Source organism: Sylvia atricapilla, chromosome 16 (assembly GCF_009819655.1).
Source record: "Sylvia atricapilla isolate bSylAtr1 chromosome 16, bSylAtr1.pri, whole genome shotgun sequence".
Lineage (NCBI taxonomy): Eukaryota > Metazoa > Chordata > Aves > Passeriformes > Sylviidae > Sylvia > Sylvia atricapilla.
In genome coordinates, this window is record NC_089155.1 from 9,764,153 (window position 1) to 9,787,753 (window position 23,601).

General features: G+C 47.2%; 1 long non-coding RNA gene across 1 annotated transcript; it reads right to left on the minus strand.

Moving 5' to 3' along the window:
• Nucleotides 1–1,520: 1,520 nt before the first annotated feature.
• Nucleotides 1,521–21,726, minus strand: LOC136368571 (uncharacterized). Its single transcript, XR_010744866.1, has 3 exons — nucleotides 21,689–21,726; nucleotides 21,205–21,414; nucleotides 1,521–1,746 (listed from the first exon to the last, which is right to left on the minus strand). It is a non-coding gene; the product is annotated as an uncharacterized lncRNA (long non-coding RNA).
• Nucleotides 21,727–23,601: the final 1,875 nt, after the last annotated feature.

The window sequence follows — 23,601 nt, forward strand, 5'->3', positions numbered from 1 at the left end:
ATAAGGCAAGAGCGGTTGAACATTAAAAGAGGGAGTCTCTCTTGGAATCATTCAGGTTGGAAGGGGCTCCTAAGATCATCATCAAGTCCAACCATTAAATCCATATCCAATCCAGGCAGGCCAATTGCCTAATATAATTTACATGGACCAGCGAGCGACAAGCTCTTTTCTGTTGCCCCTCTGCTTGCTGAATACTCCCAAATGAGGGATTTTAGACCTTGGGAGGAAAAGGAGGATGAATCCACACCCCAGGCTGGGTGCTACTACAGCTCAGCACTGCTGCAGGAGCTGAGGTAATGCATGAGGCTGCTATGCCCAGCCACGTGCCTGCTGTCTGGCCACGTCAGACACAAAGGGAAGGACGTCTGCTCCAACCTCAGCCAAAAAAAAGGGCACGTGGACCTGGTTCATCTTCTGGCTGCAAACAGCTCAGGTTGTGCAGGCAGCCCCTATTGTGCAGCTCAGAGGGAAGGGAGGCAAAGGAGCAGCCCACGAGTAGGAGCTGAGGGATCCTTCCTCTGCTCCTGCTTGAGTGTGCAGGAGATCCCATCATCCAACCCTCCCTTGCTTTGGAAAACATGTGCAGCACATCCCACTGTTTGTGTTCAATCCAAACTAATGTCCTACGGCTGTGATACGCGTGATTATGGCAGTCATTTTTAATTAGGGGTTGTGTCAATGTATTGACATTTTTATCGCTTTTGGGGGAAGTAGAGGATATTTTCCTGCAGGTGAACTCCTCTCTTCGTGGTTCTCTATCCCTCCAGCTGCACTGCTTGCTTATTAAAAAATGCAATGTTATTAAGCCCATTGTCTGTGCAAGTTAATTAAGCAACTTTACACAACACCAAATCCAAGGAATGCAGAATTCAAATTCCCTCCATCCTATGGCAAGACTTACGACCTTATCCTCAGTGCAATATTTATCATTAACAAAAGCCCTGAAGAGATGAAGAGAATGCATTCAATGTCTTGCTGGGAAGTGGAGTTAGACAGGAATGGCTCAAGCCACTCAATGCCCTGCAGAAGATATTGTTCACCCAGAAAGAAATGGGAAGGCAGATCATTACATTTATTGGTCATAGCTATTCAAGAGTCAATAGGAACTATTGGAAAAGACATGGTTAGTAGCAGGAATATATTATTTTTTGTCTATCTCAAAAATACCTTTGGCTCAACAGCTTTATGTAACACCAAAAGAGGATCTGACTTCTGCCTGATATGTCAGGATGAATCTTCCTCCTAGATGATAGTCCTGGTGTAGATGGTGCTCACATTGTACAGTTTTTAATGTCTTTAACCATCTTTAGCTTTGCATCCTGATAGCCCCTTCAGGCTATATGTCAATGCCATCTGGGAGGAAAAGAAGAGACTTCTGCTCACTCGCCGCTGTAACGCAGATCTCTTGACTAAAATTGTGCTTCCATCACCTGACAAACTGTCAGCACAAAACAATTATCTGCCTGTTGGCTTGATTGTCCTTTCTTTTCTCCCCTCTCAGAAAAAAAAAACCCAAAAAACAAATAAGTAAAAGAAAAGCAGGTGAAGGGAAAGGATGCACAGATAAAAACTCCACTGGCAGAATCCAGCTGATCTGATCACACCACCTGTGACAATTGAAGATGTATCAAAAGCAGAAGTGGGTCCCTTCTTTGCCACCTCTTTTGCCTCCTCCTCTTCCTATGCTGGTGAGTGCTCTCAGGTCTTTGGGACAGAGAATGTGCCTGGTTTTGTCTGTCTTAAGTCCTGTACAAATATGGATATTAGAATATTAGTGTATTTAGGCTGATGTGTTCAGCAGCTCTAGATTATGAATTGCTCCTCAAAATAACGTTTGCATTTGCCGACAAAGGTCTTTATTACAGAAGAGGGTCAAGCAAAAAGGATTATTCTTGCTAATTATTCGCTGTTATTTAATATTTGCACAAAAGGTTTGCAGGACTGAGTCCTCAGGATTGCCTTGTTTGAGAAGTTAATAGGGTTTCCAGGAAACCAGCAGTGTCTGGTGAGCCATCAGAGCAGCCTCTTAGAGAGTATGGGAAACAATTAGATTTGATGTAGTTAAGGATGATTGGCTAAAGGTTTCTAATGCCTTAGCCAGGACCTGATCCTGAGATTTTTCAAAGTCAGTGGTAAGACTTCCACTCAGAGCTGTGCTTTATGGGAAATGGACTGAAGCAGATCCAGTTTTCAGACCATGGGCAGGTTCAGGATCTGGGCAGCTCCTGGCTGCAAAGGGCAGATATCAGGGAGCTCCAAACCCTGCTGTTGCCTCAGGAAGGATTTGGGAGCGAGCAGGGCTGAAACACAAACTGTTGGGAAGGATATTTACAATGTGTTGGCCCATGCCTTACGTTTGTTCTGACACATTATCAGTCCTGGGAGAGCTCTCCTGAAGTCTACCTGCTGCCTTCTTCTTGGGCCTCATATTTCCTTGACTAGACCATAATGGCTGTATTGTTATAGAAATTCCATGCTAAGTGAACTGAATTTCTCATTCCATAAAGATATAATTAGGCAATAAAAACACAGCCAGAAATCTTCAAGCATGGGTGCCTGAAGGTGGGATCCACATTTAGGCATTTAAATGCATGGCCCAACTTTTGGGATTCCTGTGTATTCATATCTTCTCTTGCTTTCAGAGGACTGGAAGCTTTCCTGCTATTCAAGGTGGCTTTGGGGGTACCAAACTTCTTTAGGGGAAAAATAAATTCATTTACATTCCCTGGTTTTGTTCAAGTTGCAATGCCTCCAGCTTCCCCATTTGACATTTTTTAGTAACTTAATTATCATTACCAAGGAAGAATGTTAATAATGGTGTTGTTTACATTGGATGCAGCCCTGGGGAACATGAGAAAATAACCCAGATTGTGGGAGCAGGCGAGAGGAGCGTGGTATTTTGGAAACCCAGGCCACAACCTGCTGGAAGCATCTGTTTCTATTCAACCTTTTCCTCTAGAGTCCCAACATCATTCACAGCCCAGACTGCCAGCAATTAGGATTTCCCTTCACTTGTGCTTTCATCCCAAGGATGTTCAGGAATCTCAGGACTGGCAGTGACAGTGTTGAGGTGGTTCATGTGGACAGTCATTTCTGCCTCAGCAGATGCCTTTGCTTGATGCTCCTGAGATGGGAATTAGGAACTGGGATTGAGTAGTGCACAGAAACCAGCATGGATAACTACAAAGCAATTAATCACCCAGGGCAGATAATGTGTCAAGGGGTGACTCAGAGTAACAGAGGTGGTGTCACTTGGCTGCTTTGCCAAGGGCAGAGCTGTGCTGTGAGGCTCCAACTGAAAGCATCCTCACTACCCACAACTGCAAACTGGCTCCATGCTAATACAGGGATTTGTTGGAGCTATTCCTTTTCCTCTGTTTGCAGGCAAAAATGTCAACAAATGCATTTTGCATTCACTCGAGTCTTCTATCAGGCCAGGCCAAAGCCCTTTTGGGTGCGCCATTGGATGCTTAGGAAGATGCTGCAGTTACGAAGATAAATAAATTTAAAAATAGAACCTGTAATTTTTTACATGTTCCTAAGAAATTAGTTGATGGCAAAAAGGAAAATGTGCCTGATCTGACTGAAGTATATGGGGGAAAAAAAACCACATGTAGACTTCACTGGGATATCGACATGGATGTTTAGGCACTGTTAAACTACAGAAAAATGAGCCAGCAGGATCGAGTAAGCACTATTTCCCTTTTAGCTGATGAAAGGCAGTCCTGCAGTAACATTGCTCCTCATGTCTTTACCTTTTAAATACCCAGTGGCATAAATATTAGATGCATGTTAAGCCTCAGATCCATCAAACAACTCCTTATCTCGAAGCACATGAATACTCTTGGCCCTAGTAAGAACACTTAAACAGTACCTGAAGGACCATGGATGTGAAATGAAGTAAACCTAATTTCTAGCGTGTGAAAAGAGACAAATCTCTGCACACCCTCATGCCAGGGGTTAACTTAGGCCAGGTGTTGTTAAGAAGTAAAGACATGAATAATCTCCCATCAGACTTTTGCATCCAAATGGCTCATTAAAGCTGCAATATTCATAGCTCGTGAGAGTCCTATAGATTTACGATGGCTAGGAAAGGATGACGCCCAGCTTACTTTCCCACCAATCATTATTACACGGGAAAGTGAGCGATTTTCTTTAACTCCATTAGCATAACATTAGTGCTTATAAGGACCAGACCGGGGTAGAGACTTTACAAGTCTTTTAGGTCAACAAAGCCAAACAGGGAACTCTTTTTTAGGAGCACAGCTTTTATCTCATTAATAAAAAAGCATTGTTGGCTAGTGCAGACCGTGTATATTTGCAGTTTGGGATGGTGAGGAAGCAGTTGGTATTCCCAACCCCTTCCCAGCTCTGATAGCCCTGTAACAGCTCATTTCTTCACTAGAGCTGCTGAAGGAGCATCTCGGTGCGTGGTACAAAACACAAGGAGGGAACTTCAGATCAAAACCTTTATTCTTCCTTGCAGTAGATGAGACACTGAGGCTCGGGGCTCCTGGGTGGACACGAGCAAACACACATGAAAACGCACAGCATTCGCAGGGGGAACACACCGGGTTACAGCTGAGATCAATGGAGGAGGGTGATTCCCATTATCAATCTTGAGTGGTCTCCGTTAGGCAGAATTGACTGGCAACCACATAATGACTCAGGCTCAGCCCACCAGTTTAGAGCCCGAGTGATAGATCTGTAGATGCCAATCATCATCATTTCCTTATCAGCAGTGTTCAAGTGGCCATTTGTCTTCTACCTGAGCCGCCCTGGTCGGGTTCAAGTGTTCCATCCTCCAAGGTCCGTCTGAGAGATCAATGCACAGCTACAGCTGGTTGAAGGGGACCAAATCCATTGAACAGTTGATTTGGTTCCATTTTACCAGCTTTAGCAAAGCATTTGGCCTCATGGGCTGTGGCAGCAGAGAAGAGAATTCCTCGGGGTCTTTTCTTTCCCAGCTGCCTGGACCTCTTCTGAACTTGCTGCCTGATTCCGCACTGGTTCAAATGGCTTCACTTTCAGGCAGTCAGGATTTATTTAAGCTTCTTAGAGGCTATGGCTGAAGAGCGGGTCTGAATTAAAGAGGCAGGTTGAACAACAGTGGAATAGTCTGCAGTGGTAACCATCAGCCTGAAGCATTTTTAAAGTTGATATTTGGCTCTGTCTGTTTTGAGAGCCACGTTGCTATTACAGTGTGACATAAGTAAAGGCTATTGTTTTCATCCAGATGCTTTAATTATCACCTCCTATCGCCTCCTTTCCTTTCAGTATTTTATGGTGTGCTGTCCTCCCCCATGCCCTGTGTTTCGGTGTCTGAAGTGACACCTAACACACATAAGCAGAGTTGTCCTTCTGTCACAACCAGCCCAGCCCACAGCCAAGGAACTCAGGCTGCAGAACTCTTCTCCCCTCAGGGCTCTCCTTGAAAAATGGGAGGGAAAAGGCTGGAACACCTGAAATCTTTTTTTAGAGGTCAGCAAACTTTGCTTCCCTACTGTGAAGCCTCCTGTGTTTTCTCATCTGGCATTAAAATCAGCATTTTCAGGAGGTTTAAGACCTGCTCAAGCAATGGTTGTATTTGCCATCACCAGAAACCAATAGGAAAGTGGTGAAAAGGAACCAAAAGGGAGGAATGAAAGAAAAAAAAAATTAAAAGCTTTCTTTCTTGCAATCTCATAATCTGGCAATTTGTCCCCAAATGGGGAAAGTGAGTCCCTGCTGTCCAAGTCACTCCCGTGATGGTTCCCATCTCAGCACTGGGGTGTTGATTCCTCCTGGAGAGAGCCCTGCAGCATGAACACCCCACTGCTAAAAATAACCCGGTAAATCAAATTTAAAAATCACAGCAGCTCCGATCCTTTCTGCAGTGGGAGCCAATAAAGTCAGGCCTTTCCTTCTTAACCCGGAGCCACGCGCAGATATTGCACATTGCCATGTGCATAACCTATTTAAAGAATTTATATGCGTCATAAGGCAAAGGTGACTTTTCCCCCTTCTCCCTCGCAGCCCACCATGCTGCAAGATGATACCAGGGAAAAGCACCTGTGCTTGGAACCTCTGCACACAGAAAATATTGCAAGTGGGCCACTATTTTATCTCCTGAAGAATTACAGGCTTCGCATTGTCGCGGTAAGCACTGCAGATCACTTAACTGCCCAAACCCGTTACTCTCAGCTGCCTATAAATAAATGGAGAGAGAGATGGAGTGAGAAAGGGAGAGAGAATAGTTTTTCAAAAAGAGCTCTACAATTAATTTGATCAAGTTATCTCATGGTACCTTTTCAAGAGATAATCAAGCCAAGGAACTAAATGGAAACTTAGACAGTGAGGACCTGGAAGTATGAAATTCATCCTTTGGTAACTTATGGGAGGCAAAGGAAAGTAATTATTTACTGGTGATTTGGTACAGGTGGAAGTGCCATAAGTGACTGAGACTGTACAGAGCTAAACCCTGATGGGCACATGAATTTTGGGATAGAATGCATCAGACTGCCTGAGCATCACCACCTCAAACACAGTCTGCTCCCCAGGGATGTGTGCACTGTCCCAGCCCTGCTGATTTGGGGCCAGTACTTTGAAAGTCTGTGGGAGAGATGTGGGGTTACACTGAGCATCTTCTGCTGAGGACCAGAGCACTCCTCCCTGCTTTGCTTTTTGCTTTGGGGAGTGCCTTGGAACATATTTGAAATCAATGTGAGTCGGTGTGGATGTTCTATAGCATTTTGTTTAAATTCTCTGCGGTGAGTTATGGGTAAGGTTTTCCTTTTTAGAAAATTAGGTTTTCTCTTCTGGATGCCATTAATCAAAACTAATGATGTCTCTCTGGTGGTGAGGCTTTCCCAGCAGCTGAGAAAGAGCAACACACGTTATAAAGCTGGAGAGGGCTGCAACCCATGGAGACTTGTAGCCTCCCAGCAGGGAGGGCCCAGGTCTCTGCCAGCCCAGACACTGCCAGGCTGGGCTCTGGGGCTGTACCAGCCATCCTAATAAGATGGATTACAGATGTGGTCAGAGGTCTGAGCTGTGCTGAAGCCCCTGATGCCTTCAGTGAGGCAGTGCTCATTTCCTGTGGGCCCCCTCCACTATGAAATAGGAGGGACAGGTTCACCTCTGCTGAGCACTGCCACATTCAGCAGGCAGGATCTGGCAGCAGAGTTTGCCAATCCTAACAGCCAGGCATGGATTAGTGCTGCTCTCCCTTCCTGCCTGTCCCAATGTTGCAAGTTCAGCCTGCAACAGCACCCCAAACCATGCCCAAAACCTCAACCACCCAACACCAGTGTGGTCAGGTTTGTGTCCAAAGCAAAGCCAGGTCTAATCATCTCCTCGTGAAATAGGGTCTTGCATTGCAAAGGTGTGGAAGGAGCAGGTGTTGGTGCCTCCCTGCACATGGCCCTGCTCCTGCCTCTGCCATCCTGAGCTGGGCAAAGCCTGCAGGAGCTGTGGGATGGCACTGGAGAGCCATGGGCACCCTGAGTGAGAGCCAGGGGCGAGAGATGAGTCAAAGCCTAAAGAGCAGAACAAACAGATGCCTGGCTTTCCCCTCTCTGGTGACCCTTGTGTGGTGCCTGTGCCTGCTGCTGGCTGTGCTGTCCATGGTTATATCCAGGAAAATGGGCAAAAGCCCCCAGTGCTGTGGCGAGTAGGGTCAGTGGTACCCAACACAAGAATCTCCTCTACTGCAGATCTTTCCGCTTCAGCCTCAATATTGTAATAAAGACGTGTTATAGACAGTAGAGAAAAGCCAAAGAATTTATCAGCATTTGTCGATATTCCTAATGAAGCAGAAGATTCAACATGCAATAGAATTAGCCTACAACGAACCCTTGCATGGGGCCCATCCTTCTGAGTCCAGAAATCTCCTGCCTCTTCCAGTCCAATACACTTTTGAGAAATGAGCAGCCCTCCAAGCCATTATCATTATAAGCTAAAAGGCCAAATGAGACAAAGTACTGTTGCTCTTCATCTGAATAAACAAATCATTTTTAGATCAAATGCATGAACAATTTATCATTCTAAAATCCAATCAAAAGGAAAAAACAACAATACAGAACATTGATTTCCTACAGCTTTATCTTAATGAAGTGCACATTCCCTTTGTAATTAGCTTTGGAAGGTTTTTTTTCCCCTTTCTCAAAGCTAATGTGTTATTTGATTTCCATCCAAACATTACTAAATTGGAGGAAATTTCCTCAAAATGAAGTGGCTTTTGATAATTCAGGAAAATGTCTACTCTCTCACATTGCTATTTTTTCCCCCAAACAGCCATACTTATACTGCAGATGATTCAACTTTATTGCATGGTGTCTTTGTGAGGATGTTTAAATCAATGCCACAGTTGCAGGATTCTGCCCAATGTGCCATTTGTAAACCAGAAAATACAAGCTTGCTGCTTTTATCCTTTTCCTTACAGACATGAAATATTAATTGAACTTATATTATTACAGGGGAAAAAGTAGACTGTGTTTTATTAACATTTCTAAAATTAAAGATGTTCAACCCAAAAAGTAGACTCCAGACAAGGCTCAAGAGCCTTCTGCTTGGATTTTATTTGACTTAATTAAAAAGCATTCAGTTCCTTTGTGCACTAAAGCAGTTGCTGACATTGCAGTAGCCACTCAGTCTTTCAAACCAAAACTATTACCTGAACTTAATAAAGTGTCTATTTAATTTATACACCCTCATGAACTCACCTGTCTCCAACAAACACAACGTGGTTCTTGCTAACGAGCAGCAAAGGCAGCAACTTGACAGCAAAAACTCACCAGCACCCTGGGGTAACTCAGCTGCCCCAAAACATTATTTCCATCTCCTTTAATCTGCCTTCTCCACAATTTCCCCTGCTATCCAATATCCCTGATGCATTACTGGGAATGCTCTTTGCCAGGCCACCTCTCCCTTCCTCCCCTAAATCTCTCCTTTAGATCTCTTCTTTAAATGGTGCTGACCAGAGGACTGTTGCTTTCACCCTGCTTCAATGAGTACATGCTGAAATGAAGTGGCTCATTTGATAGTCTGGTTTTATTTGGGTGTATTGCCAAGGTGCACAGCAGTATCTATGACAGGGAATAAAGCCCCAAACCCTACAGCTATCATCTTATGCCTTGGTTATGCAGAGCATCTAAAGTGAACTTATCTCTGTCTTAACCCAAATTTTGGTCCTAGGCCTCCTGTAAAAACGACAGTCAAGCTCAGACCTCCTCTGTTCCAGAGCATCATTACCTGGAGGGAGTTGGCTCCATGTGGGATCAAGGTGGTCCCTCCAAAGCTCATTTCCAGAAGCACAAGACTCTGAGCAGGTCTCTGGGAGCTGCACCTCCTGAAACCGGCTGTGGAAATAGTTGTGGAGTTGGATTTTTTTGTTTTGCTACTCACACTCTCAAAAGAGAACAAAGCCTGCTCCCTAATACAGTTTGTGCATTTCATGGACCTAACAATTAAACAGGTTTTAAAACATGTGCTGACTGCATAATCCCGTACAGGGGAGTGCACTCAGCGTTTTTAAACAGCAACTGATACGAGATACCACTTAATAGTACAAAACACCAGCAGTCCCGTTAAAATCGATAGAAAATTAGATTCTATGAAAATGCAATATATGTCCAATTAGTTATAATTGGAGCAAATGGTGATGCAGATAAACTCCTGGAGGCAGAGGGATTTGTCCAGAACGCTCCCCGCCGGCCACGGGCACGGCGCAGGACGGGTCCTGGCAGGGTGTGCCATGCCCTGGGCAGGAGGGATGAGCCACCTCACACAGGAATGTTAACTCTTGTCTAATTATGGAGCTGCTCCAAGCCAGCAGGACAGGCCTGGTGCACCACTGTGCCTGGTGAAAAACAATCGGCTGTCACACAGAAACCTCCCTGTTGGACTTGACAAATTATGCCAGCAAACCTGTTTAAGGACTAAAAAATCCTTGGAAGCGGTGACAGGCAGAGAAAGATGCTGTGTTATTTATTTATTTGCCCAGCAGAGTTTAAGAACTGTGGCTTAGTCCCACCAATGCACACTTTTTCCCCCCTGCCTGACTGTTGTTATATCAATTTAAACTTCTTCCCACCAATTATTTCTCAGGCTTCTTTCAACTCCTAAAAACTCAGCTGCATGGCAAAACGGGAACTAGGTTATGCAATTCTAACGCTTTATTTTTAACATCTTTGGTGCAACATATTGGCCTCCTCTTTGTTTAATCTTATGACTAAAGAAAAAGAGCAAAGATCCCCTATTGCAGCAGCGCCAAGGGACATCCCCAACCAAACATCACTCCAACCCCTTCCTGATCTCACACTGGATGAAAACACATCACTTACAGTACAACAATTATTAATTTGCAGCAAATTTTTTGATAGAAACACTCTAAAGTAACAGTTATTGTACCAAAACTATTGGCTCAGAGCTAAGCAGAAGGAGGGTAACTTTCTCCAGGGTTCAGATTTTCTTAATTTAAAATAGTTATTCAAATTATTAAAGACTTATGGGCACAAAGAGAAACAAAGCCCCTCATGTTTACGCAGACCTGAAACCTTTTTTGCATTACTGGACACAGTTACATACACTGTTAAAGGAACTGTCTCTCAAGAAAGGGAAAAAAAAAAATAAAAGACGTGGCAGCTTTTATTTGTTACGCTGACTCAGCCAAATGGTGGAACAAGAAACATTAAGCCCCAATCCATAACTTTTGTGGCCGCTCAAAGGACGTATTCTTCCTCGACACTGATAAAAGTTTAATATGTAGTTGCCCAGGTTTTTAATAAACTTGTCAACAAAAGAGCAAGGCAAATTGATGGGGACCTTCCCAGGAATAAATTCAGTTTCAAATAGGCCAAATGAGCGTGGAGGACAGGGAGGGGACGGCGCACGGGCGACTTTTGCTGGGCTTTGCAAAAATGGCACAATAGATTTTAGCGGGTGCATCTTATTGTCTCAAAGACAAGGCTTTAGGACAAAGCAGGCTTAATTTAAAGAAGGCAAAGTGGTGCACCACAGCCCTGACACTGGGAGGGACAGAATGGGCAAAGCCTGGACGTAAATACCCATCTCACCCTGCCTGTACATGCCAGTGCCCATCCCACAGCAGACCTGCTCAGGGACAAGCTGCAGTGTTCCACGATTTTATCCCCAATCTCTCACTGCACACATTTCAGGACGTTCTGCAGGTACCACCTGCACAGCCACCTCTTCTGTTTGGCCAAACCTTCCCTGCTCCATCTTTGCCCTTCAAATGCTCAAGGCTGAGCTTAATTCAAGCACAACACAGTCCTTTTCCCCTGCTCCTTCAGAAGCTGTTTCACTTTCCAAGCACCCCTCATTTTTAGGAACCAGTTACCCTACACCCCCATGGCCATGAGCTCCAGGCACTGCCCACCTCCTGTCAGGTTGGGAGTGAAATGACCTCATGAGATTCATTACCTTCTGCTCTCTTCAATCAAGTTGGTGTCTTAAATTATTAAGACTTGGGGTGTTTTTGTTAATTTGTTTACCCGAAGTAAACACAAATATTAAATCAGAGCTTCCAATAGTCTCGCTGCCAGGAAATTAACAAGCAAATTAACCCGCAGCCTCCCAGAAGGGAACACCAATCTTTTCATCTCAGCAGCTCCTTGCGACACTTTGCTTCCTATGTCACCATCTCCCTCCTGACACCTTCCTTTGCCTGCACCAAACAGCTCGAAAAGCCGAAAGCCAAGTGCTGTCTCCAATGCCAGGTCACAGCTCAGATTGGAAGCGCTGTCCCGGCCGTTGCGGTGAACTTTATTCTCAATTGCTCTTAGGTCACTGGATTCCTGCTCCTGTGGCTTTATCCGACTCCCCAAATGCCAGGGTTGACTTGCCTATGTAAGGTCTTTGCAGGGATGGCTCCTGTCCTTACAGCTGCTGGGTGACTTCTGCGGTTGGTGGTCACGAGTCCCACGCCTCCTGGCTGCCCAGATGCCACCTAATCCTGTCCCTCCAGAAGGGCAGCTGAGAATGAGCACTATTTATAGCAGTTGTTCCCCAGTTCCCCCAGGCTCATCAGTCTGCCCAGGGTGTTTTTAGATAGCGGCACAGGTCCCAGCACAGGCCATATCTGGGCATGGCGAGGCATTTACAGGCTCTGTGCTTCAGGAGGAAAAAAAAAAGGAAAAGGAAAAAAAAAGGAAAACCCTGCATCTGTTGGAGATGTCAGTCGCCTGCTTCCCTTGAGCCTCCTGAGCACCACCAGCAACTGTTCCAACTGCTAAAACCTTTGACTATCAAATCCTGTTTTAGTCAAGACGTATCTGTGTCTGAAAGCCTTCCCCTTGCACACAAGGGGGTCATCCGCCAGCGCTGCTGCTCTGGACAGACTGCTCTGGAAAAATACAGACTAACCCAGGGATGCTCGCTGGTGCTGCTTACACACTGCAAGCAAAAACACCTCAACAGCATCATGGGGTGCTGCAGTGATCAGAAGACAGCAGCCCACAGGGACACTGCTTCACCTGTAGGGGCCCACCAAGGTGCTCAGGGCTGAGCATGTACAGTTGGTTAAGCCTGGCATAGCCCCTCCTGCCGGGATACCCCCCAGGCATGCCCAGCTCCATGGGCTCATGGGTGAGGTCCAACCTCCACACCTGTTCCAAGGTGTGCAGAACACAGATGAGTCTTTGCAAAGACAGCACGAGGGCAGGGGGGCACAGTCCAGGCAGGCTGTGCTGGCTCCCCAAATACACACAAGGGCAGAACTGTGCAAGCCAATGCCAACCAAACCAGAACAACCTTGGCCTCACATTGTTGCCTCCACTCGCCTCGGCCACCTCCACCTTCAGCCTCACAGTGCAAACACAACTTCAACAACTCCTTAGCAAGAACCTACTTTGCCTTGGAGGGAAACTGAGGCAGGCGAGCTACACAACTTGTCTGCAAGCCCAGCGAGGCAGCAGTGGAGTCCACGTTCTCTCTTGGCTCCCATCCTTGGAGCGTTGGGCTGCTCCCAGCATGACCCCCCACATCCCAGGGGGAAGGCAGCTCTCAGCATCTCTGCCCGCTTGGCTGAGGTCAAGAGCAACTTCAGCGTCAGGCGGTGAACATTTAACCCAGCTCCTTCTCTGGGAGGCACCCGCCAGTGCGGCACTGAAATCAGCACTGGGCTTTCCGGGGAGGGATCCGAGCTGAGGAGCGAGGATATTTCTCTTGCTAGGAACACACCACCCCCTCGCCCACAGTCACTGCTAAGTGCAAGATGTGGTGAAAGTCTTTAAAAATAGATATATTCCCAAGCAATTCATGCCGCTTGCATCTGGCAGGGCAAACCTAGCATGGAAGCTCTTTCTTCCTGACTAAAAAGGATTGTTAGCAGCTCAAGGCTCGTGCAACCTTGACTCTCTCCTCCTCTCTTCAGGGCCTTCTCTTGTTCTTGGCCTAAACCAGTCCTGGGAAACACAAGGGAAGCCCTGCCCAGCTAGGCTGGTGTCAAAGGCAGGGAAAGATACTGCAGTGCAGTGCTGATCTCTTCTGCAATCGGACGTGCAGACTAGCCCGAGTGCTGAGTCAGCACAATTTCTTTTTTGATTGGTTGATCTGAGTAACATATTTTCAATGTATGCTAAAGGGGCAGCAATTAATACCTTTTCCCCCTTTCCCCACATTCCCAAACCACTTTGAATCGAATGCACAAATCTCACCCCCAAAGTCACACTCTGGTCCTAAATATTCTGAGGCTCTTTCATTTTTAATTTAGGGCATTAAAAAAAAAAAATTTGCAATCTAAGCGATGCTCACTTTGATCGACTTGTGCTGCTGCAGCTAAAATATCTGTCCTGCAGGTCAATCTAATCATGCTTAATAGCAGTTTATTCTTCAACGCAACATTTTTCACGTTGGGTCGACAGTTTTAAATGAGATTGCTGATGCACCCCTTTACTAATGCTTTTACCAGGGCCAGCACATCCCTTGAAATACTTGTGCAATAAAATGCTTTATTGCTCTTGATGAATGCACTATTAAACTTGAATTGCAAACATGCCCCCCCTTTAAAAAAAAAAAAAATAGAGGGTGCTAGAATTTATGGGACCACCTGTCTTCCAACATTAAGTAATAGTAACAACTGTAATAATGGATCATCAATGTAACAAACACTCAAAAGTACAGAAAAAAGAAAAACCCGCCAGGGAAAACCACCTGGCACAAATTTGTCCCTGTGCTCTCGTGTGCACGTGCGAAATATCCATCTTATACCTGCCGGCAGTTCCGCTTACATGCGGGGAATTCATCTCCAGAACGGCTGGATTTTGTGAGGCATAGAATAGAAAAATTTAACTAATTTGGTCCACTGGATTTATGGCTTTTACAATTCTCAGAGCTCCTGTTTCTGTGCCTGGCGCTGCACAGTCCACGGCTGGCGGGACGGATGGGCGCACCTGAGCATCCCAGCGCTGCAGGTGCAGCACGGGTGCTCCTTGTATCACACCCACCACGGCACTCAAGGCCAGGAGATGCTCACCAGCTTATAAAAAGTTTAAGGGAAGTTTAATTTAGCTGTAAAATAGAGGGGCCCCAGTGAAATATAGCAGCCGCAGTTTTAATCCAAGGAGGTGTAAACGGGATGAAGAGCTGCCATGGAGCAGAAGAACGGCACAAAGTGGTTGGCAAAGGCCTGCAGCCATCATCTGCTTCCACTGGTGTCAACAGCAAGGCTACCATGGCTCTTGGGGGGGCCACATCCATCCCACTTCATTTTTAATATCTTCCAAGGCCAAGTGACACCGTCCATGGCAAAGCCTCCCCCACCACCTCCGCTGCCATGCTGCGAGACAGCGCTCAGAATTATACCTTTGAAAATATTTACATAAAAAATAAATCTGAGCACTTAGCGACTTCCTAAAGTTAGCAATTCCATGTGATTAACAAGCGTATTAATTCAGAGAGGCGAGGGGGAAGGAGATAAAAATTGCATTACAAATGCAGGTATCTGCTGTAAATCAAACCGTGAACACCTTTGCAAGAGCAACATGCAGTGGCACAGAGGGTTTAGTATAACCTGTGCTGAGAAGGGGAAGGAAACAGAGAGAGGGTGAAGAAAAAAGAAAAAGAAAAAGAAAAAGAAAAAGAAAAAGAAAAAGAAAAAGAAAAAGAAAAAGAAAAAGAAAAAGAAAAAGAAAAGAAAAAGAAAAAGAAAAAGAAAAAGAAAAAGAAAAAGAAAAAGAAAAAGAAAAAGAAAAAGAAAAAGAAAAAGAAAAAGAAAAAGAAAAAGAAAAAGAAAAAGAAAAAGAAAAAGAAAAAGAAAAAGAAAAAGAAAAAGAAAAAGAAAAAAGGAAGGAGAAGGGAAATGAGAAGGAGTGGGACAAAGGGTCAGCAAGGAAAGGAGGGGAATTTCATATATAAATTATATATTAGATGTAATGTTATGTTATATTCAGAATGGTGAGAATTGTCCTCATTTTTCATCCGGAGACTCAAGGTAAGATTGCTGATTTATAAAGGAGCGGAATTGCAGTCCTGTGTGGAACCAGTGCCTTCCTGCCTGGGTTCAGTTTCCCAGCATCCACCATTTCCATATTTAAGTCTGACCCCAAAATGAGGCTGGATACCCACAGGACTGATCCTTGTGGGGTCAAGGGGGCCAAGGATTGTGCCCAGGCAGGGTGGCCGCTGGTGGGGCTGAGCCCAGGGGTTGCTGCATCCCTGCAGCTGGGTCCTGAGGGACTGCACTGTGACCAGCCAGGAACACCTTGGCTTTTCAGGGCCCAGCACAACCAGAGCATCTGAAAAAGCCAAGAGGATAATGTGCACACCAGCCATCTTCCAGCGCAAATCCAGCCCTCCCAAAGCCACTTGGCAAAAAAAGCAAAGGCTCCTCCTCTGCTGGGAAGAGGCTCAGCACTGCCCAAGCCTCCATCAGCCATGGTATTTAATTTAAAAAACAACAATAACAACAAAAAGCACCTCGATAAACGCCACAAATCCTACAGGTAGGAAATCTCCCCAAGACCCAATCTGCCTTTTCTCACCCATTACTCACAACCACAGTTCACTTCCCCTTGGCGTACCTGGAACAAGTGAGATGACGGTGCTCACCGTGAACAGAGATGGATAAAGACTCCCCAAAATCCAAACTCAGAGCCTCTCCTGTTCCCCATGCGTGGAGGAGGATGCTTCCACGGGAAAGACTTGACTAACCTCTGCATGATGTGTCCTGGTATCACAGCTACCAAACGGTGCCTGAGGAGCCCGTGAGCAAGGCGAAGACAGAGTTGCGATGGCAGAGAAATCACTCAAAAGCAAAATGCTGCCCTCAGTGGCCCCACAGAGATGGAAAATGGAGTTCAGAAAACTGGGGAGTGGCTTTCTGAGGAGTTCAGCTTTGCACATCATTGCAACTTCACGGAAACATGAGGAAATTTGGGGCTGAAAGCTTTAAAGGCTCGGATGTGACTCTCGCCTATGCAGAACTTTAAACATGTCTTTAAGCCAAATTTCTTTTATCTTGCCACGTTATTGCAGGATCCTGGAAAAATGGCCAACTACTTTACACTGGAAAATGTTACAAAAGAGAAGGCTTTCATAATTAAAGGATCTAATGTTCTTATTTCCCTTTGGGAAAATAAGACCCCTATATTCAGGGCACTCCTCTGGCTTTAGCTGTGATCCGCTGACTCGATGGCTCACCACACTGACAAGGAAGGTCTCCTTCTCACCAGTTTTAAGCTCAAAAAGTTTCAATGTGGGAAAGATTCAAAAAGCGGAATTTGCACACAAATTTCAAGCTAAAACACCGCACACCCTAGTAACAACTGTTGTCTCCTTTTCCTCTCTCTTCTTCTCCCCCCACCCTCCATCTCCTTTTGTTGTTCCTAGATTTAAAGATCAGCCAGCTTTGTTTGCTCCCCAGCCTTATTTTTGGGGTAAAAAGGGTGGATGGGGAAGCAGGAAAAGGGAGCGATTGGCCTGCATCCCTGTTAAAACCCAGGAGCGGACAGCCAGCTTTCCTCTGGCATCGCCTTTCAAAGCCCATGCCGCAGTCAGCATATTGAATATTTAATGTCCTGATGAGCATTTCCACCTGCTGACACAGGCAAAGTGACAGAACAATACACGCGCTGGAACAAGATCATCAATTGACTCCCCAGTCAGTCTGCCGGGTCAGGCAGTTAAAAAAAATAATAATATAAAATAATCTGTCTGTCTTTCTCCCCCGCCTTGCCCGGGGTCACACATTGCTCCTCTGAGAAGGATTCCCACCTGAAATACATACTTCTTTACATTCCATAGCTTGCCAGGTTCATATGGGCATATAAAGAAGTATGTCTCTCAAGCAGGTAGTTTCAATATGCGCATTTATATGGTCACAGGAGGAAAAATAGCGCTGATTTACAATTTACATCCTGAGAGTGAGTTACGGCTCAGTTCAAACCAGCAGACTTTCCTCCTGCCCAGCCCATGTGCAGACAGACACACACCCCAGCTCCCGATCCTTGCCGGTAATGCTGGGCTGAGCCCTCGGCAGATGATGGATTTTGGGAAGGGGAACTGCATAATTCACTGGACACAAAGCAGCAGAGGTCCAGTGGCTGCCCTGGCAGGGGCTCTTTGAAACATAAACGGCACAGAGTAAAAGCCAGCCTCCCACTCCACCTAAAAAGTAGGTGTTTCATTCTAAATCATAAACTTCTAGCCTTTAAAAAAGACCAAAATGTGGTTCAGAGGAAAGCCTTTGCTGTATATGCATGTAGGTTTCATTTCAGACAAAGCCATGTGGGAGAAAGTTAAATATGTATCAATTCCCAATCGCCTCCATCCTACAATTTGGAAACAAAAAGCCAATTTGTTTTCAGAAAGCCAAGAATCGAATGGCCAGCTACTGATTGACAAACCACCACCGGGAAGGGCTGCTCCATTCGCCAGAGTAAGAGAACTCATCAGCCCCAGACACGCGATTGCTTTATCAGTAAGTAGAGATTAAAGCATAGGAAGAAGAAAGCATCTTACCTAGTGAATCCAATGATTTCTCCTCTGCTGGTCACTGGGAGAGAGACACTACCCCGCAGATAAGCAACCCCCAAAAGATAGCACATGCCTTTTGGCGCGTTCAGGGCGTTAAAAATTAAAAAAAAAATTAAAAAAAAAAATTAAAAAAATTAAAAATTGCTTCTAATAACTCATCCGGTTGAGCTCCACGCCAGCTAAGGGGCTTTGAGAAGACCTGCAGACATAAAAGGCAGCCAAAGCGAGGTGCTGGGAGCCCGGGCCAAAGCCTCGCCGAGTTCCTCCCGCAGCCCCCGTGGGCTGGACGGCACCGCGCCGTGCCCCGCCGGGGCTCGGTCCCGCACGCAGCCCTGCCTCTCTGCCCCTCTGCCTCGCCTCCCTCGCTGCCGTGCTGAGCTTTAAAGCTCCCTGAACAATGTGGGCCGAGTGGCAGGGCTGCGCTCGCCGCCCGGGCTGAATGGGAGACTATAATGGGCAGGATTTAGGCAGGAGCGCGGCGGAGGTCACGCCGGGCGCTGCCTGCTCGCTCAGCAGGGCGGGCACGGTGCCTCCTCACCTGCGCCCGCCGCGGCCGCCGATCGATACCAATTTACAGGCAAATGTGCAATGGCTGCCTCGGTGTTAATGAATTTTACCGTTCCTCACAGTCTTCTAATGAACCCTTTAAAGAGGGTTTAAGTAAACTTAGCAAGTGGCAAACTAAGCACTTTGGAATACCTAATTGCATCGATGCTTCTCGCTGCTTTTTGAAATATCACTGCCAGCCGGGGAGCAAGTGTTTCCCTGCGCCCCATCGACTTCCAGCACCACTGAGAAGCAAAGGCCGCATGGAGCCCGGGTGTAAATCCGCTGTGCTCAGCCCTAACACCCAAAATCGCTTCACACCCCTCATGCAACACCGGCACATGCCTCGGTCCTGGCTCTCTGCAGCTTTCCCCTCATTCTCTCAGTTTGTTGGCCCTTTTAACCATCATTATTTGTCTCATTTAAAGGCAAATTTCAACCTTTAGTTTGGATTAAGGGGAAGAGAGATGGAGCTGTGGCACTGGTGTAATGCATGACTGCAGTGAAATTAAAGCAAAGAGAGAGCTGAAGAGTGTGAGGAGGGAAAATCTGGGTGATTCAGATTCAAAAAACGAAAAAAAAAACCAAAAAACAACCAAACAACAAAAACAAAGTGGTGGTGGTAGGGTGCTGCACAGCCAAGCGCTCCATGGTATTGGATTTCCCTCAGACGGGCAGCAGTAGGACAGCTACTGGACTTCTTGGGCTGTTAAACATCTGCACCTTGTATCAAATTTGATTTCCTCAAATGCGTTTGACTTGGGCTGTCCTAAACAGTCCCCAACTTCTGCAGACCAGCGGGACAGCAGCTGCCAGCCACCTAAAGCGAGCCCTGTGTAAGAGCTTTTAAAAAATGACCTTTCAAATCCTTACTAGAACTGAAGACAATGGCACAACCACAGCAGCAGAGTTCATCGTGGCGACTTAAATTTGCTTTGAGGTTCTGGGTGGAATCTTATGCTTTCCAGGTTTGTGCCTTCTGGTGGAGGAGCAGACAAATGGCCGTGATGGTGCCTTTAATGTAACATCAGAGGCACCCTGTGGATCCCATCCTCCTGCTACCACCAGCAGTAGAGTGGTGGTGGGTGAACATCAGCCACTATCCTCAACCCACTTGGGCTCGCTGAGCTCCTACGCTTGCTCTTGGCAGAAAAACATGTGCAATAAAACTGTGGCTGTTCTGGAGAGAAAAATGGATGGAGTCCTGGATCATGCAGAGGCCGAGGGGCAAATAAAAGGGGAGGGAAGAGCCTGAGGTATTGCCTGAAGGCGAAAGGGGAAGGAGCGGGGTGAGAGGGATGGAAAGCAACATGCTGTATATTATATCCCTGCTTTGCCCCTGGCTCAAGGTGCTGCTCAGGTCCAAGTGGCAAAGTCAAACTGAAGCTGTGCAGCACAAACCTCTGGGGACTTTGAAGTCAGCCCCCGTGCAGGGCTGGGCACTGGAGAAGGGACACACCAGTGGGGCCGAGGCGGAGGCAGGCACTTGTCCCAGCACAGCCCATGGCAGAGAGACTGGGCTCAAACCCTGGGAGCCACAGACACAACCATCTGCTCGAGAGGAACCCAGCAATTAAACTGACAGCACAAATCACGGATTTCTGCCTATACAATTACACAGTGCACACTCCCTCGGGCACAGGCACACATATACCTGTATCCACACTCCCCACACAGCCTGGAGATGGGCTGTGTCTGGGTGATACATTACACCTGCTTGTGTGTAGCATTTATATACCTATGCATAAAGATGCGTATAAAATATCCATATGCATGCCGTAAAACGTACCTAAATCTGCGTGAGTGTGTGTGTGTGCAGCACAGCATCCACCTCACCAAACTGGTGTCTATATATTCATGTGATAGGTACCACCACTATCATATAAAATATAATGAACCACAGTCAACTCTGAGTTGCAGAAGCAATAACAGTCAATTGATGCTACACTTCATGTAACCTGAATTCCAAACCCTTGCAGGGAAACCTAACTTCTCCCCATATTCCCTTTCTGATCGTCCACAAACCATGCGCCTGTAATTAATACTCATTTCTCGGCATTTTAACAGTTAATCACCACAGCATTGAGATCATTGCAAGTTAGGCTAAGTTTAACCACATTTCACCCTTTTGCTCTGCCTGATATCAGCTCATAGCACTAGTTTGTTGCAAATAAATAAATAAAGCTCCAATCCCCCCAGGTGTCATTAGCCAGCCTGTGTCTGAATTAGGCATTTAAAGGCCGGTTTAACCTTGCAGAACGGTTGCATGTCAAAGTTCTAACATTTCAGTTCAGATTATTCTAGTGCACTGCTTGCTCTGCAGTTTGTTAGTTTTTGTTTTTTCTTTTCTTTTTTTTTTAAATGCGGAGTATGCCACGGCAGAACAAAAAAAAAAAAAAAAAAAAAAAAAAAAAAAAAAAGGGGGGGGGTGAGGTTTCCTAAGCGATCCGCAGATTAAACACACATCCAGCACATCCCCACACAGCCACACACACACATACATTTGCCGGATGCAGAAGCCCACATTTAAGTCCCCGGGTAAGTTGGATGGGCACTCAGTCCTGCATTGGCCAGGAAAAGTGTTTAAACCAAGCTGAGCTGGTAGCGGTTAAAGGCAAGACAGGGAGCAGAAGAGAGGAAAAAAAAAGAAAAAAAAAAAAAAAAAAAAAAAAAAAGAAGACATACCAGTTAGGAGCTTCTGTTGCAGCAGAGGACTCACCAGAGCACTAGCTGAAAGCTGAATCAGCTTTCGAGAGTTAGGGATGCATAGAGGAGGGTCATGGAATCACAAGGTAATAATGCGCTTCATGCTGCAGCCGTCAGCCTTCTCCTTATAGCCAATCTCTAATGCAGGAAGGGAACAGAGAGCAGGCCCAGGGATGGGATTAGTCCTCACTTGGAGAGAGAGGAAAAAAAAAAAATTAAAAAAAAAAAAAAATCACCAGGCAAACCCTCCCCTCCCACCCACCCTTACCTCGCCCCCGCCGCCCAGCACCGCCACAACTCCATCCCCGCTGCTGCACCGCATCGCAGCGCGGTGCCGCGGGCTGCGGGAGGCAGCGCGGTGCCGCGGGGGCTGCGCGGGGCGGGCGGGGAGCGCGCTGGGGCAGCGCCGCGGCCAGCCGGGGGTTAAGGAGCAGCCACCGTGCCCGCCCGGATTGCAGCACACCTTGATGCGAGAGGCTGCGCCGGCACAAGTGCCTGCGCCCCCCCCTTCCCTTCCCTTCCCTAGCCTTCCCTCCTCCTCCTCCTCCTCCTCCTCCTCGTCACCCCGCCGGGGGTCAGCCCGGGCTGGGGGTCAGGCTGCGGGGGGATGCGCACGCCTTGGGGGTGGGGGGCTGGCGGAGGGAGGGGGGAGCTCTGGTCAGGACGCGAGTCCACCTTTCCAGTGCTTATATACCCAACGAAGCATCCCAAACACGCACCCCCGGGCGCGCGGCCCCTGCTCCTGCTCTTCCCTCCCTGACCATATTTAGTCAACCACGGCAAAAAATAGCCCGTCAGCTGGAGCCTGCCGAGCAGGGCTCGGAGTTCAATCGCTCCTCGCAGCCCATTGACTACTGGTCCTGCAGGGTCCTGACTCTGCCTTTTTTTTTCCCCTCTGCTATTTTTAGATAGGCCAAATAAAGAGGGAGCTCATCTTACTACTCTGTGCCGGGCCGAGGTTTCGCGGGGCCCTGGCTATGTTTGGTAAGTGCCAGTGTGGAGAGACACAGAGCGGAGACCTTGCCCATGCAGGAAAACCTTAGGCTGCCTCCCGCTTTGGGTCTTTTCTTCTCCTTTTCTTTCTTTCATTTGTATTTCTTCCTCCATGGTAGAAAGGTTTCCAGGCGAGAAGGTGGGAAAGAAGCTCAAAAGATGCTGATTTTCACCTTACAGAAGGAAGAACTGCGTTTCAAAAAGCTCCTGCTGGGGCCAAGTCCTTCACCACAATGTCCTGGGCACCTCATTGCCTGGCCACGTCTGTCCTCCTGTGTCTCCAAAGGTGCTGAAGGCTGGGAAGGTGTTGGACTTTCTGCCCTACATGGAGAGCACTGGGGAGCTTCATTCCCAGGCAGGGAAACCCCCCTGTCAGGGTGGGTTAATGTGGATCACCAGCACAGCGGTGTCTTCTGGCTTATGAGGACACAGCATCTTCCCAACTTCCAGTTTCATCCGGCAGTACAGCAAGGAGGGGAGATTTTGGCAGTGCAGGCACTGCCCTTGCCTTGTGCCCAGAGAAGCAGGTGAACATCTCCAGAAATTTGAGTGACACCCAGCTTCAAAATGAAGATGACCAGGGCCCTGGGCAGAGCAGGAAAATGATGACAGACATGGCAATGTCTGCACTCAGCCAACCTGTCCTGCTTGCTTGCAGCAGACCCCCGTATTGGAGCACCCCCCAATCCCATGTCCCTTCTTGCCAAACTGTCTCCAGGTCTCTGCACCTCACTGAGGCTCCCCAGAAGGACCATGACATCCCAGAATCCAAGGGCACCTCATGCTGCTGACAGACCAGCGCTGTGGGTTGGCTTTGGGAGATCAGGGCTGGAGGGACCAGCACCTGGCAAGGGAAGACTGGGTGGTGGTGGCTGGAATGTGGATCTGGGTTGGGAAATTCGCATGAGGTGCTCAACACCCTCTGCTCCTCTCAGCGATCCAGGGATGTGGAGTGGCGTGTGACAGGGACAGCCACTCACAGAGACCTGGCACTGTGATCCCAGCTGACACCTCCACTTAGGACATCCATTTGAGACCTCTGGGCAGCTCACCTGAGGCTGTTAGACTTGTTGGGAGCTGATAGCAAGACATCTAAGGATAGGAAGTGCCTGCAGGAACCGCCCCATAGTGCCACAAGGTGGGAAGGGCTGCCAAAAGGTCCCAGAGGTGCTTCCCTGTGCACCTGGAGGTCCCCAGCTCCAACAACAAGGCCAGAAATAGCCACTACAGGTGATGTGTCTGCTGTCTCTCCTGGGCTGCTTTGGCTTTTTCTCTGTCTCAGCAGGACCATGGGAACCTGGATTCCCTTTTGCTGCCCCCCACTCCCAAGGACAGGCTGTTCCACACTGTCACTGTTCAGACAGCCCAGGACAGGTGTGTGGC